The sequence below is a fragment of the Lissotriton vulgaris genome, chromosome 1_2 (assembly GCF_964263255.1).
Source record: "Lissotriton vulgaris chromosome 1_2, aLisVul1.2, whole genome shotgun sequence".
NCBI lineage: Eukaryota > Metazoa > Chordata > Amphibia > Caudata > Salamandridae > Lissotriton > Lissotriton vulgaris.
The window spans coordinates 309,399,357-309,417,257 of NC_141686.1; the positions used below are offsets into that span (position 1 = coordinate 309,399,357).

Genomic DNA, 17,901 nt, shown 5'->3' on the forward strand with positions numbered 1-17,901 from the left:
GGACACCGTAAACAGATTTATAAATTTGAGAGGTTGATGAGGAGGAGAAAACTTGCAAAGTATGGTCTGAAAGGAAGCTCGCAAGCCAGTTGAGGGCTGAGCCGGTAATCACTTGTTATTGCCAAATGTAAGATTTTCGACAGAGTTCATTATATTGGTGGGGTCCACTTAGAAAATATATTCATTAGAATATATCAGATTCAAGTATAATGTAAATAAAGTGCAAACGTGCCAAAGTTCCAGAGGTATCAAGATATTCTGGGTCACATCCTACCCATCGCAGCAGTACTCATCGGTCCCTGGACTCGTCGCAGCGGTGCTTTTCCGGTGCCCTCCGCGAGACACGTCTTGCTTTGGGGGATTGTGTAACAGATCCTGTAGAACTGCGTCCCGCCATGTGGGTGTTTGGGCGCCTAATTAGTCCCCATGTGACTAATCAACCCGTCATTGTCCTCCTACATAAGGAGGGCGGGCGGAGTGTGAAACACCTCCACTTCCGCTCGGTCAACACAAGAGGTACCGACGGACAGGTAAGAAGCAGCACTCGCTTGCTGCACCACCCGTGTCCTCACTTGGCAGTTATTGCAATTGGTACCGGCACATATTGCCTTCACACTCTTATAACCATGCTTCCTATCAAGGGGCATTTGACGTATATTGCAAATGATGGGCTAATCTAGACCAATAGGGCTCTCCACCAATATTGCCTATAACATGTCTAAAGACTATTGGTCTGGAACTAATATCACAATTACATCTTAAACCTTGTGTTATGTGTAGAGTATCTTCACTGTGCTTGATAGGTGACAATCTTGAGGCATCTAGTAGTACCATAGTGGCGAACCTGTTATATCTCTAAACCGTTTGGTATTTGGAGCTTCTAATTGTTTCATCGCTAACCTCTGTGTAGATAACTTTGTGGTCTGATACTTGGGTTTCTATCACACGATTGTTGGGTATTTTTGTGTAGAGCACTTTTGGCTGGGCATAAAAGATGATGTGCACTTATTATGCCCTTTTTCTACACTACAGAGCGGGGCCTCATTCTCCCGAGCGGATGCCGGGTGAGGTGAGGTCATCACCCACACAAAGCTGGGTGAGTATCACTATGAGGAAATGCCTCTGTGTGATGTAGCTATTATGCTTTTTGTTTCAGTAATGCGGAATATAAACTGTTCACGCAGGTGTGTTGTTCTGTGCTGTGTTTGTGTATTCATTTGGATACATGCAGGTGACTTTATCCTGTTTTGTTGTATTGTCTTTTATCTCTTGATAGGAAGAAGTCTTGTCTCCCTTCCTCCAGCGAACATTGGAGAGCAAAGTTCCTGGTAGATATGTGACTTCTCATGAGCGCAATATCCTTACTGTTCCTCACATTCAAGCAATGTCAGTTGTAGTAGCATCTTTGTATGAAAGGTCCTGAAGAAAGCCGGGGTAGTTCCCCTACAGGCTGAAACATGCCGATCATCTTACTTAGCGCCATTAGGGTAGTATCCATTTGCAACTACTCGGCGTGTTTTTAAACTTTTGATACCTAAATCTCTATTTGAAAATTTTCTGAGTCTAAGTAATCAATTTTAGTCACCACGATAATTTGAGCACTGCACTTTATTAATACTATTAAGTTGAGGAACGATTCACATAGACTTTCTATGTTATCCTGACACTAATATGGTCGGGAGAGGTTTTGAATAAATATCAACTCCCATATGATGATATTCCACCAACTGGGTGGTCTGATGGGATTTATTCAAACCTCTGTGACTCATCAGTCTTTTGTTTCATCTGCAACTATATCCTTTTGTTTCACAGTCGCATGTCCAGACACACACTACTTCCAGACTTGATCTACTCTCTTGTGTATTTTGTACTGAATATGGGGAGCGAGTAGACAGGTCGTTAAACATTCCCCTCGACCCTCCACACCACTGTTTTTTGAGTATTCTGAGCAGCTTCTTGCTGCGGGTTATTTTGTTATTTATACGCACCTTTGTATACACTTGCAGCTCACCCAACTCTATTGTGATAGTTACCCTATACTGACCTGTTCCAACCTTTCTTGGCCCTCTAATCCTCTTGTGAACCTAATTCTAACACACCGTAAATTATACCCTCTAATCCTCTTGTGAACCTAATTCTAACACACCGTAAACTATACAAGCCTCACCGAGTGTTTTTACAAACATCAATTGCGATACTTACAGCTTTGGGAAAAGGCATGGTCATGCTGATGTTTTCTTTCCCACTAGCAGTGTGTTTGCCTTCTGATGCATTTGCATCTAAGGGGCAGTGTTGTAGAAAAAGGTAGGGCTAGGACCTTTCTCAAGTTTTGCCCGGCGCTAACCGCCCTTGTACCATTCAAATTTACCAAGCAATGAGGCAGGCGCCGGAGACCAGAAGGCAGGAAACAGAAGTTTATTCCGACAGAGCAGAACACATCAGATCAGACAACAAGGTATCGTCTCGAGGTGCTCTAACAGCCTCTCGGAGGCCTGGCCTCTTATACACTGGTTTATGGCATGTGACCTTCCTTTATTACAATCACAACTTTGTAAGGCAAGAAAAAAGACATCCCCGTAATCCTCGTGTTAATCCCACCCCCATATACCTTCACAATGGAGGTCCTCAACCTGCTGATAAGAGAGAGGGTCATCGCGCAGCTGAGTGTTTCGTCGAGTCTTAGGATGTGTGCGCCTGATCATGTCACAGGGGGTGGGGAGGCCTGGATCAATAGAGGGTCCTTTGAAGGAGAGCGACCTCATACAATAAGGGCAGTAAATTATATCTCTCGGCTTAGGCAATGGCCTCGGACCTGTGTGGACAGTCGGACACGGGGTGAGGGGCCATCAATGGAGTGGTATTCATGCTGCGTGGACAATCCAGCGCAGAGGGGAGGTTTATCAACAGAGGGGCATTCATGGGAGGAGAGGAGGTGTTGGTCAGGCGCTGGCGTGACTCCCAAGGACAGGGTCATGCAGAAGGGTCATGCTCATAAGGAGGAGGGAGGGGGAGCCAGGGTGCGCGGAGGATGCTTGCTGGGTCAGAGGGGCGCGCTGGCGATCGATCGTGGACAGGGAGACCATGATATCTAAAATGGCTGCCGTGCGTGTAGTACATAGGTGACAAGCTGGCGCAGATGATGTTCAGATCGCAAACTAAAATTCCACTGTCCTCCCTTTTAACATGTCTCGCCAACTTGTCAGTTTGAATTTATCCCCATAAGGCCACGTATTTCTACTTCATAGAGGGGGCTCATGTGCTCATTTCGGAAGTCCAAAGTCTTTGGGCACATACAGTTAGAAGCAAGGCCGAGCAAAGGTGGCAGACATTGGATACCTAAGCAACACCCACATAATATCACAACAGGTACCAGCACGAAGGAAAACAACTTCCAACCCCAATTTTTCAAAGTGTCCCAAAACCAGCTCCCAAGCGACCATCCTTCCTGTTCTTGGTGAACCTCTGAGGACAGTCTGTGGAGGTGTTCAATGGCTTTGTAGACTGAAGGCGAGTTGTCAGGCACGTAGGTGCAGCAGCTGGATCCGATGATGCGGCATGCTCCTCCTCGGTCAGCTAGGACCACGTCTAGGACGAGTCGATTTTGAAGGGTCACAAGGCGGACCGCCTGAAGTTCCGCAGTGTTGTTGGCGAGGATACCAGCCGTGATGTTGATCGTTGTTTCTACTGCCTGGGTCAGGTGTCGGATAGCACGGCTGTTTGCCATTGGGCCCCACAGAGGAACAAGTCCCTTTGCTGCATCCAGGAACTGTGCTCCAGTGGAGTCGGCTTGCCCAAGGTCGTCCGCACGCCTCTGCCGGTGGTGGTTGGCAGGGGCTACATATGTGGGTGGAAGAACGAAGGCAATGTAACAGGTGCCCTTCCAACCTCTCGGGAGCCAGGTGTAAGCCTTGGTGCCACACACAAAGTACATGTTTGGAGAAGCAACAAAAGAAGGGGGTTCAGCTGAGTCCAATGTTCTGGTGATTCGGCAGGCGCTGTAACCCACCAGTTGCGTTCCCTGGCCTTCGAGACACACGAGACCTGTGACATTGATGACAGACAGGGCCACAGTTAGAGTGGCGGTAGTTTGTTTTTGCAGATGAGTGAAGGTGGTCCTGGCTGGATTGTGGAGCACCTGTACTTCGACTCGTTCTTTGGCTGGAATGTCTTTGATGAAGGTGGCGCCTGCGAGCGCAGGACACAGGGCAGCTGGGGTCTTTCCTGTTTTGTTCAGCCAGAACCCAGAGTAGAAGTGTGACACTGTCCGGCTGGAGGTGGCGTTGTCCCTGTGGCTTTCTTGCATGAGGATCAACCAGGCGAGGCAAGAGCCGTGAACTGAGAAGGGTGAAGGGATGAAGGGGATGGAGTGTCCAGTGGCATGCGGGAGCAACCCGCAGATCCAACAGTTCGTAGCATTTGCAGCAAGGTTGTGTTGGTGCAGCAGTTGCACGAAGGAATTGTTCCAGAATTCCCTGCGCCTTTCTCGGAGCTGAGGCGACAGAGAGATTAGGTGATGCTCTTTCAGGGGTGTTGGCTGTGCAGTAGGTAGCAATGTCTCATGAGCCGGTGTGCTCTCCTCCAGAATCCAGAAGGAGGTCATGAGGAGGAGGCAGAAGAGGAAGGCAATGAAGAGTGCAATTGTCTTTGATTTGTGCAGGTTGTCAGTCTTTGGATTTCTATACTGGGTATTTCCCGTTGCTTCCATCATCTTCTTATCTGGTGCTTCCATCATCTTCTTATTTGGCGCTTCCATCACCTTCAAGGGGCTCGGTAGTGGGCAGAACCACAGACTTCGTTTAGCTTCTCTCCCGGCAACCCTTGATTGTGTGTAGGTCACCGTTCTGAGATTTTAACTTAGTCCGTGGCCTACTTAGCCGAGACTCCCTCCTTTCGACGCAGGAAATACCCTTCTCTGGATGGCACAGTAGGATCAGAGAATTTTGCAAGTTCGAGTGCCTCAGTATCTGGATAACAGTCCAATATCGGTCGGTCTTTGCTCAGGAGCTCTTCTTGGGTGCTGACGTTTTCTGTCGTGGCCAGGTTTGCAGAGACCTTCCGGCAATGATGCGCGTGCAGCCAGTGCTTCTTCCCCTCCACTCGGAGTGCCGTTCGGGTGGTGATCAGCACTTGCCAGGGGCCCGTCCACCGAGGTTCCAGACTCTTGGTTCGCTGGAAATTTCGTATCAATACGAAATCTCCCGGTTGGATGTCGTGACCGGGGCCCCTGGAAGCATCGGGGATGGCCTGCTGCACCTGTTGATGAATGACAGACAACGTTTTAGTTAACTTGCACAAATAATCAGATAGTAGGACGTCTGGGACGTCATGAATGGAGGTCGGTTTGGGAGCAGTCCAGAGATTCATTGGCCGCCCGAACACGACCTCGTAGGGGGTCAAATGGTGCTTGGTGGGAGTGGAGCGCATTGATAACAAAGCCAGTGGGAGGGCATCCGGCCAGTTAAGTCCAGTGGTGGCCACTATTTTTGCCAGTTTCAGCTTTAGTGTGGCATTGTGGCGTTCCACTAGACCAGCGGATTGGGGGTGGAAGACCGCATGGAATCGTTGCTTCACCCCCAACCCCTTCAGGATTAGTTGGATAACCTCAGCTATGAAGTGGGGGCCATTGTCGCTCCATAAAATTCGGCAAAGGCCATAGCGAGGGAAGAATTCCTTCAGTAGTACTTTGGCAGTAGTCATGGCAGTGTTGTCACGGGTTGGATAGGCTTCTACCCATTTGCTGAAGGCACATACGATGACTAGTACATACTTCAGGTTTTGGCATCTCTCTAGTTGGATGTAATCCATCTGAAGGACCTCAAAGGGGTGATTGGGGGTCCCAAACCCTCCCCGGGGCACTACAGTTCCTTTCCCGGGGTTGTGTTGCAGACAGATAAGGCACTGCTGAACTAGGCGTCTGGCTGAGTCAGGGATTTTGTCGTTATGCCAGACTTTGGAAATGAGTTCGATCATGGGTGCAGATCCTATGTGTGCGGGGGAGTGAGCCATGGTCAGTATGGGAATCAGATATGAGTCGGGCAGCATCCATTTGCTTGCATCCTTCGTTCGCCAACAGCCTTCCTCATCCTTCAAACCCACCCCTGCCCACTTAGTCAGCTCGTGAGGGGTGCTGGCCGATTGTATGTCTCTGATCATTATCCTTGTGTCACTCCATGTTTCTGCTTGTGACCTGGTCACGTACATGCGTGTCACCGTCCTATTCTCGGCTGTGGTTCGTGCAGTGATGTCGGCCAATGCATTCCCTTGTCCAACTAAGTCTGTCACCTTTTTGTGTGCCTGACATTTGATCACCGCTAATCGTTTGGGGAGGAGGACTGCTTCAATCAGAGCGGAGACTAGATCTCCGTGGAGGATCGGGGTGCCGTGGGACGTCAGGAATCCCCTCTCTCTCCACAGGAGCCCAAAATGGTGGACCACTCCGAAGGCATACTGGCTGTCCGTGTATACGTTCGTGGTGGTCCCTGCGGCTATGATGCATGCTCGGGTGAGGGCTATCAGCTCTGCTGCTTGGGCAGATCGTTGTGTGATGCAAGCTGTCTCAACTACTGTTCGGGCTGTCGTTACTGCATAGGCAGCTGAGGTGGTGCCATCTGGGAGTTTGATGCAAGAGCCGTCTACCCATAGCTCTCCATCGGGGTCAGGGAAAGCAGTGTCTCGGAGGTCAACCCTACTCCTAGTTTGTTCGTCCGTGAGGGTCACACAGTCGTGGATGGGAGGAATGCCGGGGTCATTTTCAGGCAGGGGTAACAATGTGGCAGGATTCAAAGTCGTGCATCTCTTTAGTGTGATGTGGGGTGCAAGTAGCGTCAGTTCATACCCTGTCAGTCGTGCGCTAGTCAGGTGCTGGGTTTTGGTCTGGTTCAAGAGGGTGTCAACTGCATGGGGTACTAGCACTGTGAGAGTGTTGGAAAGTACAATTCCCTCGCTCTGACGGATAGAGACAGCAGCGGCGGCTACTGCTCGAAGGCAGGCAGGCAAAGCTCTGGCTACAGGATCAAGAGTGGCGGAGAAGTAGGCACAAGGGCGCTGCTTAGGACCAATTGATTGAGTCAGGACAGACAATGCGCATCCCTCCCTTTCGTGGGTGAAGAGGGAGAAGGGTTTGGAGTAATCCGGCGTTCCGAGGACGGGCGCTGAGCAGAGTGCATCCCGTAATTCTTTAAAGGAGGCTTGACACTCAGCGGTCCAAGGAAGCGGGGAGGGGACATCTTTGGTCAGTAGGGCGAGTAATGGTTTCACAATGGGGCTGTAATTAGGCAACCACTGTCTGCAAAAAGAGGTTAGGCCAACCAAAGAGCGGACCTGCTTTTGCGTTTTCGGGATGGGGGTATCTAGGATGGTTTGGATTCGGTCGGGTGTAAGTTTCCTCCCTTCTTTGGACAGAAGATGGCCTAGGTAAGTCACCTGTGGCTGACAGAACTGTAACTTCTTTTTGGAGACTTTATGGCCATTCTCTGCAAGAAAGTGTAGGAGTTGGACGGTGGCTGTCGTTGCAAGCGGGGTGGTGTCAGCCGCCAAAAGGATATCATCGACATATTGGATCAACACCACTCCCTCTGGTAGCTGGAAGGCATCCAGCTGTCTTTTGAGGGCCTGGCTATAAATGCTGGGACTTTCAGTGTACCCCTGGGGAGCTCTACAAAATCGGTACGAACGGGATTTTAAAGTGAAGCCGAAGAGGTAACGGCTGTCTGGATGGATGGGGATAGAGAAAAACGCGTTCTTAAGGTCGATAACAGTAAAGGTGGTGGCAGTGGACGGGATGAGGGTCAGAATGGTGGTGATATCAGAGACCACAGGATATTGGGGTACAACCACTTTGTTAATCTCTCGCAAGTCGATGATGAAGCGGTACGCTTTCTCATCTCCTTCACCTTGCTTCTTAACAATAGGTAGGATTGGGCTGTTGCAGACGTTGCTAACCACCTCTTCAACCACTCCTGCATCTACTAGAGACTGAATGATCGCTACCAGTGCCTTCTCACCCTCTGGCGATATCCGATACTGCGGGAGTTTCGGGAGCATAGCGTCCTGTCGTACAGTTATGTGAATAGGATCAATCATCATTCGCCCCACATCAGAGTCATTTTTGGCCCACAGGTACGAAGGCAGGGTGTCAAGCAGGGACAGGTCAGCGTCAGTTATGGAGCACATGTGTCGTGGGGGACGGGATCTGGGCATGTCTGGGTTGTCGTACAGGATGACTCGTATTCCATCTGGGGAACACCTAATGGTAGCTCGAAAATGTTTCAGTAAGTCAATGCCCATAATGGCGTCAGGGGAGTTGGAGGAGAGTAGAAATGTCGCGTCAGTAGTGTTGTTTTCTAGGTCAAAGGTAACAGGTACGGACAGGGGGTTAGTGGAGGGCGTCCCATCGAAACCTATCGACGTTATGTGTGAGCCAGACAAGGGTGCCCTTGGAATCAGTCATTTTGATAACACACTACGTGTCGCCCCAGTGTCTACCAAGAATGGAGACTCTGTACCCAAGACCTTAGCGGTGACATAAGGACCTTGCTGGTCAACACAGAGCTCGACTGGATCCCTCCCTTGCCCCTGGCAGTCCTATGCAAAGTCGGGGGCATGTTCACCTTCAGATAGCTGATATTGGTTCTGTCGGGGACGGTCAAATGTGTTCAGTCTTCCTGATCTGTCATTATTGGTGTCGTTGGGGCTCCCTCGTCCCTGTACTCTATTCCTCGGACCACCCGCCACATCCCTGGAATCCCTATTTCTATTCATTTCTAGCAGAACTGGACACTGGAATTTCCAATGGCCGAGCCCTTTGCAGAAGGCGCATTGGTCATTGCTAACGTCTCTACGTCCAGTGTGGGGTGCTGGGGTGTGATCTTTAGGGGGTAGATCTCTGGGGGTGGTTGATTGGTCGTTCCCCCTTTGGTGTTCCCGTCCTAACGCTATACCTTGTATCTGGGCTATCATTACCCTTTCCTTTAAATCTTTCTTCTTTTTCTCGGACGCCCTATCATTCTCATTCTTTTGGTGCTCGTAATACTGAGCCATCTGAAGGATAGCTGCGGGTTTGGAGGCCCCCCAACTACTCTCACTCGTCTGCAGTTTTTGGGAGACCTCCTGTGTTAGTCCCTTTACGTAATTTTGCACAAACAGGTGCTGTCCGGTTGCGGTGGTCATGTCTTGGCCACTGTAGTCGGAGAACACGGTCTCGAATCGGGAGAAGTATTCTGACACATCCTCCTGGGGTTTCTGTCGACAGGCCGTGACTATCGACCAGTCTACTTTTCTTTCCGGGACCAGGGTTTTTAACTTCTGGACCAGTTTGTCTGGGAGTTCCAGTATGTCCTTCACTGGTTTACTCCCCGGCTCTCGCTGTCTATCTAGTTTACCGAGTTGGTCCCAGGTATGTCCAAACAGATCCGTGTGGTCGACCTTCCGGATTTGCTTCCACACATCAGCTGGCAGGCATAACCCAAAGAACAAGTCAATATCTGCTAAAGTCATTATTGTCGAACCCAAGGCTGTGCCTAATTCGGTATAAAATGCCGTCGGGTTCTTTCTTAAGTCGGGCAAGGTTTGCTTAAAGGTTAGGATGTCTTGTCGGTCCCATGGTTGGTAAACCCAATTGTACACAACCCTCCCCTTTGCATTTTCACTATTAACATCATCGCTCGTTCCCTGGCCCCGTGGCGGGATCCAGTAAGGAGCCGCTTCTCTGATAGGCATCATAGTATTGGCTACCTCTGCCGAGGTTGTTTCAGGGACCGTAACCTTGGCTTCTGGTTTCTGTTCCGCGAGGTGGCGGAAGACCTCAAGCATTTGCATGAAGAGCTCCGTCGCCTCACGTTCAGTCCAATCTCCAACATCAATCTTCCTATACAGTGTTGTTAGTTTAGCGGGACCCTTACTCTGATACCTATCTTCATACGCGTTCAGGGTGTGGTAGCTGAACCGCAAAATAAAATGCCGTCTATGGCTGTCGGCATGTGAATTATATACGCTCATTGTGTATTCTTCGCTCTCCCTTCATTCTACCAATGTCTTTGCTATTTCGTTGATCCCATCCCGCTCATCTTTGCTTAACCTACTTAACCTGGCTGATGATTGTTTGCTAGCCTCGGGGTCGTCTGACGAAGTTGTTAATGTGGCTGGTGCGGAGGCCGTGAGGGCCGGTGCACTAGCACTAGGGTCACTTTCACTCACACTCGGGGCTTGCAGGTTTTGTTGGCTGGGAGCATATGGAGGGGGCATGTAGATGATCGGTGGACCTAGCAATAGCTCATCGTTTGCCCGTTGTTTGGAGGGTAGTTCAGGGTAGAGCGCAGAGGGGGTCCTAACAGGACATTGGCCTGTCGACCCTGATTCTTGGTTTTGTGTAGCTTCTTTTCTTTCTTTTATTTCCTCTTCTAGTTGCTTTGCGGCTAGGTGGGCTGCCTTTCGTAATTCTTTCCCTATTTTTGCTTCTTCTCTTTTCTTTCGTTGTTCCGTTTCTTTGCGCCACATGCCGATACTGTCGAGCATAGTGGGCGTGGTCTTATTCTTCTGGAGCGCTATTTCTAATGTTTTTATTTTATTTTCACTAAAGGAACCTATCAGTGGCCACTGACTTTCAGGGTTCTTTTTCGTGTATTTATGCCATAGTCTAGTGTAAGCTATAGCGACTAGTCCATACTTAGTGAACATGTCCTTATTAGGGGTGCCCTCCAGTGGAGCTGGATGGTTCATCTCTAATAAGCGGTCCGGGCTAAACAGGCTACCAACCAGTGGGGAGAAGATAGGCATGACGGTTTACACCGGGGACAAAAAGTCTGCACTACCTATCTTATCACGGCGGGCAAAGACTAGACAGAATATTTCTATTCTCCGTTGTTTGCCGGCGGTGAATACCTCAACCGAACCAATACCGAATAATCGGCCAATCAAACAATTCAGTGGGGAGAATAAGTGGGCACGAAAAGTTATCGTTACCCACTCTTTCTCTACCTGCAAAGAGAGACCTTGTTCTTCCCTGTTTGCAGAAAAAGAATCTCCAGACAATAATCCACGAACGACAGTTCGGGAAACAGTGGGGGAGGAAGATAGGTACGACGGATTACAATGGGGACAAAAGTCTGCGTTACCTATCCTTCACTGTTTGCAAAGAGAGAGCCTGTTTGTTTTTCCCCGTTTGCAGACAGCGAATCTCCAGAGGTTTCAACAAAGCGTAATACTAGTATTATCCAAACAAACAATTTTCCTCAATTCGTCGTGTTTACACGACCTTACCCGGACCGCATGGACGGTTTCCTGTCCTCTGGATCCAGCGCCCGATCGTCCTCTCTCCTTCGTGATGTTCGCGGCACTCCTGATGGTTCCCAGTCAGGACCGTAGATCACTCGAGAGAGGTCTGTTCAGAACTAGTGAAGGTCGGATGATCGGCTGTCAGACGAGGGTCTATCGGACATGAGCTCTTCCCGATCGTTGCAGTCGTTCACTCTGTCATCGGGACCTCTCCCACTGGATCCACGTGTCGCTGATGGGCCCCACGCTTTGGGACGCCAATTGTAGAAAAAGGTAGGGCTAGGACCTTTCTCAAGTTTTGCCCGGCGCTAACCGCCCTTGTACCATTCAAATTTACCAAGCAATGAGGCAGGCGCCGGAGACCAGAAGGCAGGAAACAGAAGTTTATTCCGACGGAGCAGAACACATCAGATCAGACAACAAGGTATCGTCTCGAGGTGCTCTAACAGCCTCTCGGAGGCCTGGCCTCTTATACACTGGTTTATGGCATGTGACCTTCCTTTATTACAATCACAACTTTGTAAGGCAAGAAAAAAGACATCCCCGTAATCCTCGTGTTAATCCCACCCCCATATACCTTCACAATGGAGGTCCTCAACCTGCTGATAAGAGAGAGGGTCATCGCGCAGCTGAGTGTTTCGTCGAGTCTTAGGATGTGTGCGCCTGATCATGTCACAGGGGGTGGGGAGGCCTGGATCAATAGAGGGTCCTTTGAAGGAGAGCGACCTCATACAATAAGGGCAGTAAATGATATCTCTCGGCTTAGGCAATGGCCTCGGACCTGTGTGGACAGTCGGACACGGGGTGAGGGGCCATCAATGGAGTGGTATTCATGCTGCGTGGACAATCCAGCGCAGAGGGGAGGTTTATCAACAGAGGGGCATTCATGGGAGGAGAGGAGGTGTTGGTCAGGCGCTGGCGTGACTCCCAAGGACAGGGTCATGCAGAAGGGTCATGCTCATAAGGAGGAGGGAGGGGGAGCCAGGGTGCGCGGAGGATGCTTGCTGGGTCAGAGGGGCGCGCTGGCGATCGATCGTGGACAGGGAGACCATGATATCTAAAATGGCTGCCGTGCGTGTAGTACATAGGTGACAAGCTGGCGCAGATGATGTTCAGATCGCAAACTAAAATTCCACAGTGTTTCTGAGTTAGGCATGCGTATACATTGTGTATGCCTTTTGGAGACCTACAGATAGGTCTCTTTTGTTATGTATGTACCAACACTGCCCCGTTTGGCGCTCGAGTTCTGTCACCCTCGGGACAGTGCGGGCTCTTAGAAGGACGGGGGCTTTGTAGGCAGTCATGGTACTGCGTCCCTACGTCTAGTGCGCATTCTCTGGAGAATAGCGGCTCCCGCTTTGCTCATGCGCAGCAGTACTCATCGGTCCCTGGACTCGTCGCAGCGGTGCTTTTCCGGTGCCCTCCGCGAGACACGTCTTGCTTTGGGGGATTGTCTAACAGATCCTGTAGAACTGCGTCCCGCCATGTGGGTGTTTGGGCGCGTAATTAGTCCCCATGTGACTAATCAACCCGTCATTGTCCTCCTACATAAGGAGGGCGGGCGGAGTGTGAAACACCTCCACTTCCGCTCGGTCAACACAAGAGGTACCGACGGACAGGTAAGAAGCAGCACTTGCTTGCTGCACCAACTGTGTCCTCACTTGGCAGTTATTGCAATTGGTACCGGCACATATTGCCTTCACACTCTTATAACCATGCTTCCTATCAAGGGGCATTTGACGTATATTGCAAATGATGGGCTAATCTAGACCAATAGGGCTCTCCACCAATATTGCCTATAACATGTCTAAAGACTATTGGTCTGAAACTAATATCACAATTACATCTGAAACCTTGTGTTATGTGTAGAGTATCTTCACTGTGCTTGATAGGTGACAATCTAGAGGCATCTAGTAGTGCCCGTGTGGCGAACCTGTTATATCTCTAAACCTTTTGGTATTTGGAGCTTCTAATTGTTACATCGCTAACCTCTGTGTAGATAACTTTGTGGTCTGATACTTGGGTTTCTATCACACGATTGTTGGTTTTTTTTGTGTAGAGCACTTTTGGCTGGGCATAAAAGATGATGTGCACTTATTATGCCCTTTTTCTACGCTACAGAGCGGGGCCTCATTCTCCCGAGCGGTTGCCGGGTGAGGTGAGGTCATCACCCACACAAAGCTGGGTGAGTATCACTATGAGGAAATGCCTCTGTCTGATGTAGCTATTATGCTTTTTGTTTCAGTAATGCGGAATATAAACTGTTCACGCAGGTGTGTTGTTCTGTGCTGTGTTTGTGTATTCATTTGGATACATGCAGGTGACTTTATCCTATTTTGTTGTATTGTCTTTTATCTCTTGATAGGAAGAAGTCTTGTCTCCCTTCCTCCAGCGAACATTGGAGAGCAAAGTTCCTGGTAGATATGTGACTTCTCATGAGCGCAATTTCCTTACTGTTCCTCACATTCAAGCAATGTCAGTTGTAGTAGCATCTTTGTATGAAAGGTCCTGAAGAAAGCCGAGGTAGTTCCCCTACAGGCTGAAACATGTCGACCATCTTACTTAGCGCCATTAGGGTAGTATCCCTTTGCAACTACTCGGCGTGTTTTTAAACTTTTGATACCTAGATCTCTATTTGAAAATTTTCTGAGTCTAAGTAATCAATTTTAGTCACCACGATAATTTGAGCACTGCACTTTATTAATACTATTAAGTTGAGGAACGATTCACATAGACTTTCTATGTTATCCTGACACTAATATGGTCGGGAGAGGTTTTGAATAATTATCAACTCCCATATGATGATATTCCACCAACTGGGTGGTCTGATGGGATTTATTCAAACCTCTGTGACTCATCAGTCTTTTGTTTCATCTGCAACTATATCCTTTTGTTTCACAGTCGCATGTCCAGACACACACTACTTCCAGACTTGATCTACTCTCCTGTGTATTTTGTACTGAATATGGGGAGCGAGTAGACAGGTCGTTAAACATTCCCCTCGACCCTCCACACCACTGTTTTTTGCACATCCTAATCGACCTAAAAATGCAAATACTTGTATTCCACAATTATAAAAGCTTGATATTGTTGCTTAAAACATCCTAAGATAATAAATAGTACATAAGATGATTAAAACCATAACTTCCAAATGATAAAACCATCTAAAAATCATAGAAAAAAACAACTTCATATATGTACAGGAATTCACAGTAACTATCAGTTATCCAACAGGAATTATAATGTGGATATGGGCATTGGATCAGATATTTATCCTAATACAGTGTACAAATCCTCGGTGACATTAAGACCACCCGGGGCCTTCGAATCTAGGCAGAATATGTACTTTGTTTCCAATCCACGGAGCGCAACCTCCCTGTTGCCTCCTCGCCTACTTGCTGGAACAGCATCAATAACAAAGAATGTTAGTTCCTTGTTATTGCTCTGATGGGCCTCCTTAAAGTGGCGAGCCACCGGGTAGGTATTGTCCTGATTAAAAATTGCCCTCAGGTGCTGCAAAATGCGTTTCTCCATATCCTTGTGGACAGTTTTTTGTGGTATTCTGCTTGCATTTCTTTTATCGTTGCCATAGTACATCGTTCATAGTGGTCCCTATTGTTGAGTTGGGAATAGGCTTCTTTGTCATACATTGACCTTGTCATCAAAACGATGTTTCCACCTTTGTCACTGCCCCGTACTATGGTTTTCATGTCTTTACTCAATTTGTGGATGAGTGACTCGTATTGCTTGTTCCTCATGTTAAACCTGGGTTTTCTTTGGCTGTTTCGCTTGTGTAGTTCTTTGATCTGAGAGATGACATTTTCATTAAAGATATCGATGGAATCCCTTAGCATTGTGGGACTGAAGGTAGATGTTGGTTTGAAGGGAGTAGTTGGTGAAATTTGCTTCGGAATATCCTGACTCCTCCTGTCACTTTCATTTCCAACTGCCACAACCTGAGAGTCCATTCCTGCGGTTGTCCATAATTCAACGATGCCACTGGGCGTAGGCCTTCCTTATGCAGTAATATTGTCTGTGATCACCGGTGCTGTTGCCTCTGTCAAATTTTTTCTTTTCATTAGATGAAATTTCCGGAGATTTAGTTTGCGTACGGCTTTATACACATCCATTCTTGTGTCAGTATAGTTCATATTGGTTTGCGGGGCATAGGAGAGACCGAGTTTCAAGATATTTTCCTCCTCCTTGGTAAGTATAGTAGGGGTCAGATTGATGATAGTAGTTTCATCAGTTGTCGTAACTACTGGTTCTTGGCTTTCCACTGTCCCCTGCCTCTTATTTTGGAGGATGCGCCTCCTCCTCGCCTTGTACCTCCGCCTGCGCCTGTAGTTTGCATATTTCCTCCGTAATTCCTTTGAACACGGGCCGCAATGAGTTCATACGTTCCTGGCATAAAAAATGGATCTCCTGCCCTGGATGAGGTTTGGCCATGCACTCAGATGCCAAAGTTCTCAGTTGATCCTTGCTCCAACCGCACCTTTTTCGACAGAGCACTTGAAAGACAGGTGCCATTTAAACGCAGCGGTGCATCCAAACCGAAGAAAATAACAACTTGCCATACCAGTTATGTGGTATATTGCCTTCAATGCCCATGTGGCCTGCACTACATAGGCAGAACCATCCATTCTGTAAAAATTAGAATTTTAGAACATAGGAGGGCTATTGCAAAGGGGGATGTGAATTACCCCATGGCTGGGCATTTTGTTGAGAAACATATTAGCAATAGGTAGCTATTGCGTTAGTAGGGTTTGGATCATGTCTCACTAAGCATAAGGGGAGGAGAAAAAGTCAGGAAACTCCATAGACTAGAGTCCTGATACATTATAGACCTAGGAACAAAGACCCCTCATGGATTGAATATGATCGAAGAAATGACAGTTCATTTGGGAGACTAGAGTCCTAGTGTTTATTTGTTAACTGTATTATTCTTTAGCTGGATTATTGATTTATGATTATTGACATCTGTTAACAGTATATAATTGGGGCTTTCACAGATTAAATTTGAATGTATAAATAAGGGAGGACTTGCCGATACACGGCCCAATGAACCTCAAATAGCGAATGTTAGTTGATTAAGCCGATACATGGCGTAGTAACAAGACAAAGAAATTGTTTGTTTTCATAATCAAAATGTCGTATAACCAGTCCAAAGGGGTTTAATGCTAGTTGGGCTGATGGTTAAGATGCAGATCCCCTCTTTGATATTATACAGGGAAGGGGCACTGCATAATGAAAACTATTTGTTATTATCGTGGTGAATTGATAAAGTTACAATTGTATGATTCTAAGATGGCCGCGGTAACAATATTTGGTCAGTCCTCTTATGATTACAATGACAATGTTAATCATGTGACCTTTAACACCGTAAGCCTTAAAATGTCTGCTTTTGCTGGTGCATAATTTGAGAAACACAAGACTAAGGCATCGCCGAAACGCGTCTTTTTTTCATGCTCTTCGCATATGAAATGAAATAAACCCAGAAGATTTGCAGTTAGCCCCGTGAGTGCTTTTCTTGTACCTGTATTGGCGTGGAACTGAGCAACGATATATATATAGGTGATTGTTATGTTTACTTGGTTGGCTAACGAAGAAGACCGCCTGGTCGAAACGCGTCGCCAATAAACGTTTCTTACACGGACCCTGGAGTGCGAGTCTTTTGTGTTTTCCCTGGAGTTATCAGTGGGGGAACCCTTTCGGACATATATATATATATATATATATATATATATATATATATATATATATATATATATATATATATATATATAGGAACCTCCAGCAAAGCAGAAGGGAGGGGCCTCACAGGGTTTTCACAAGAGAAGGCCTTTAATTGGAAAATCGGAATAGGGCATAATGCATTTCAACAGTCACGTCTTCCTCAGATGCCGCCGCCACACTGAAAACAGCCCCACGCCTCCATTTTAAAATCAGTTTGCAGCCCTCCCTTGTTAAGGACACACCTCCCTTATCATGTGCTCATTTACCGGCTGCATTCCAGTAAGTCCTACAGCTCCCAGAATGCATCTTTTCTAGGCTGATGGTATGAGGGGATACTTGAAAAAATGAAATCCTTGTGGAAATGGTGTGTTGGAGAACAGGGCGCACTGTCTTCTGTGTAAATTATTTCCTCCGGCCTCCTCGAGTCCCCGCATACATTCCAACCTCCGTGGCACAGCCCGGCAAGGTCATCGGCTGACTACAATGAACCCAGCCACCTCGTGAAGTCACGACCTGCCTGCCTATATATCATTTGTTGTTTTTTTTTTTTTAATGAGGAAGCACTAAGAGCTGGAGCACCGTCTTAGATAGTAAATGAACAGTGGCTATGAAGATTTGTATTACATGCAGTGGAGTTGATGGGAACGTAAACTAGCATTGTCATTCAACACACATCTTGTGTAGAGAAGTCTCTTAAAGTTGATGGCTTTTACAAATTGAAAGTACATTTTGGATATTAACCAACTCATATATGACAGTGTTTGAGGAAAAAGTTTGGATAGATTTAAAAGAAAAACGTGAGAAATTACAATGTCCACATTTAATGTTGTTGTAGTGGAGGCAATTTTAAGCAGAAGACGTGTCAAGTGACATTCTCCAGCCAAATGGGGGATG

At 47.6% G+C, this 17,901-nt stretch overlaps 1 protein-coding gene across 1 annotated transcript in view; it reads left to right on the top strand.

The window, feature by feature from the left end:
• LOC147736580 (transmembrane protein 176B-like) overlaps nucleotides 1-17,901 on the top strand; it is an 85,954-nt gene that overhangs the window by 42,135 nt on the left and 25,918 nt on the right. The gene's annotated exons all lie outside the window — the stretch shown is intronic.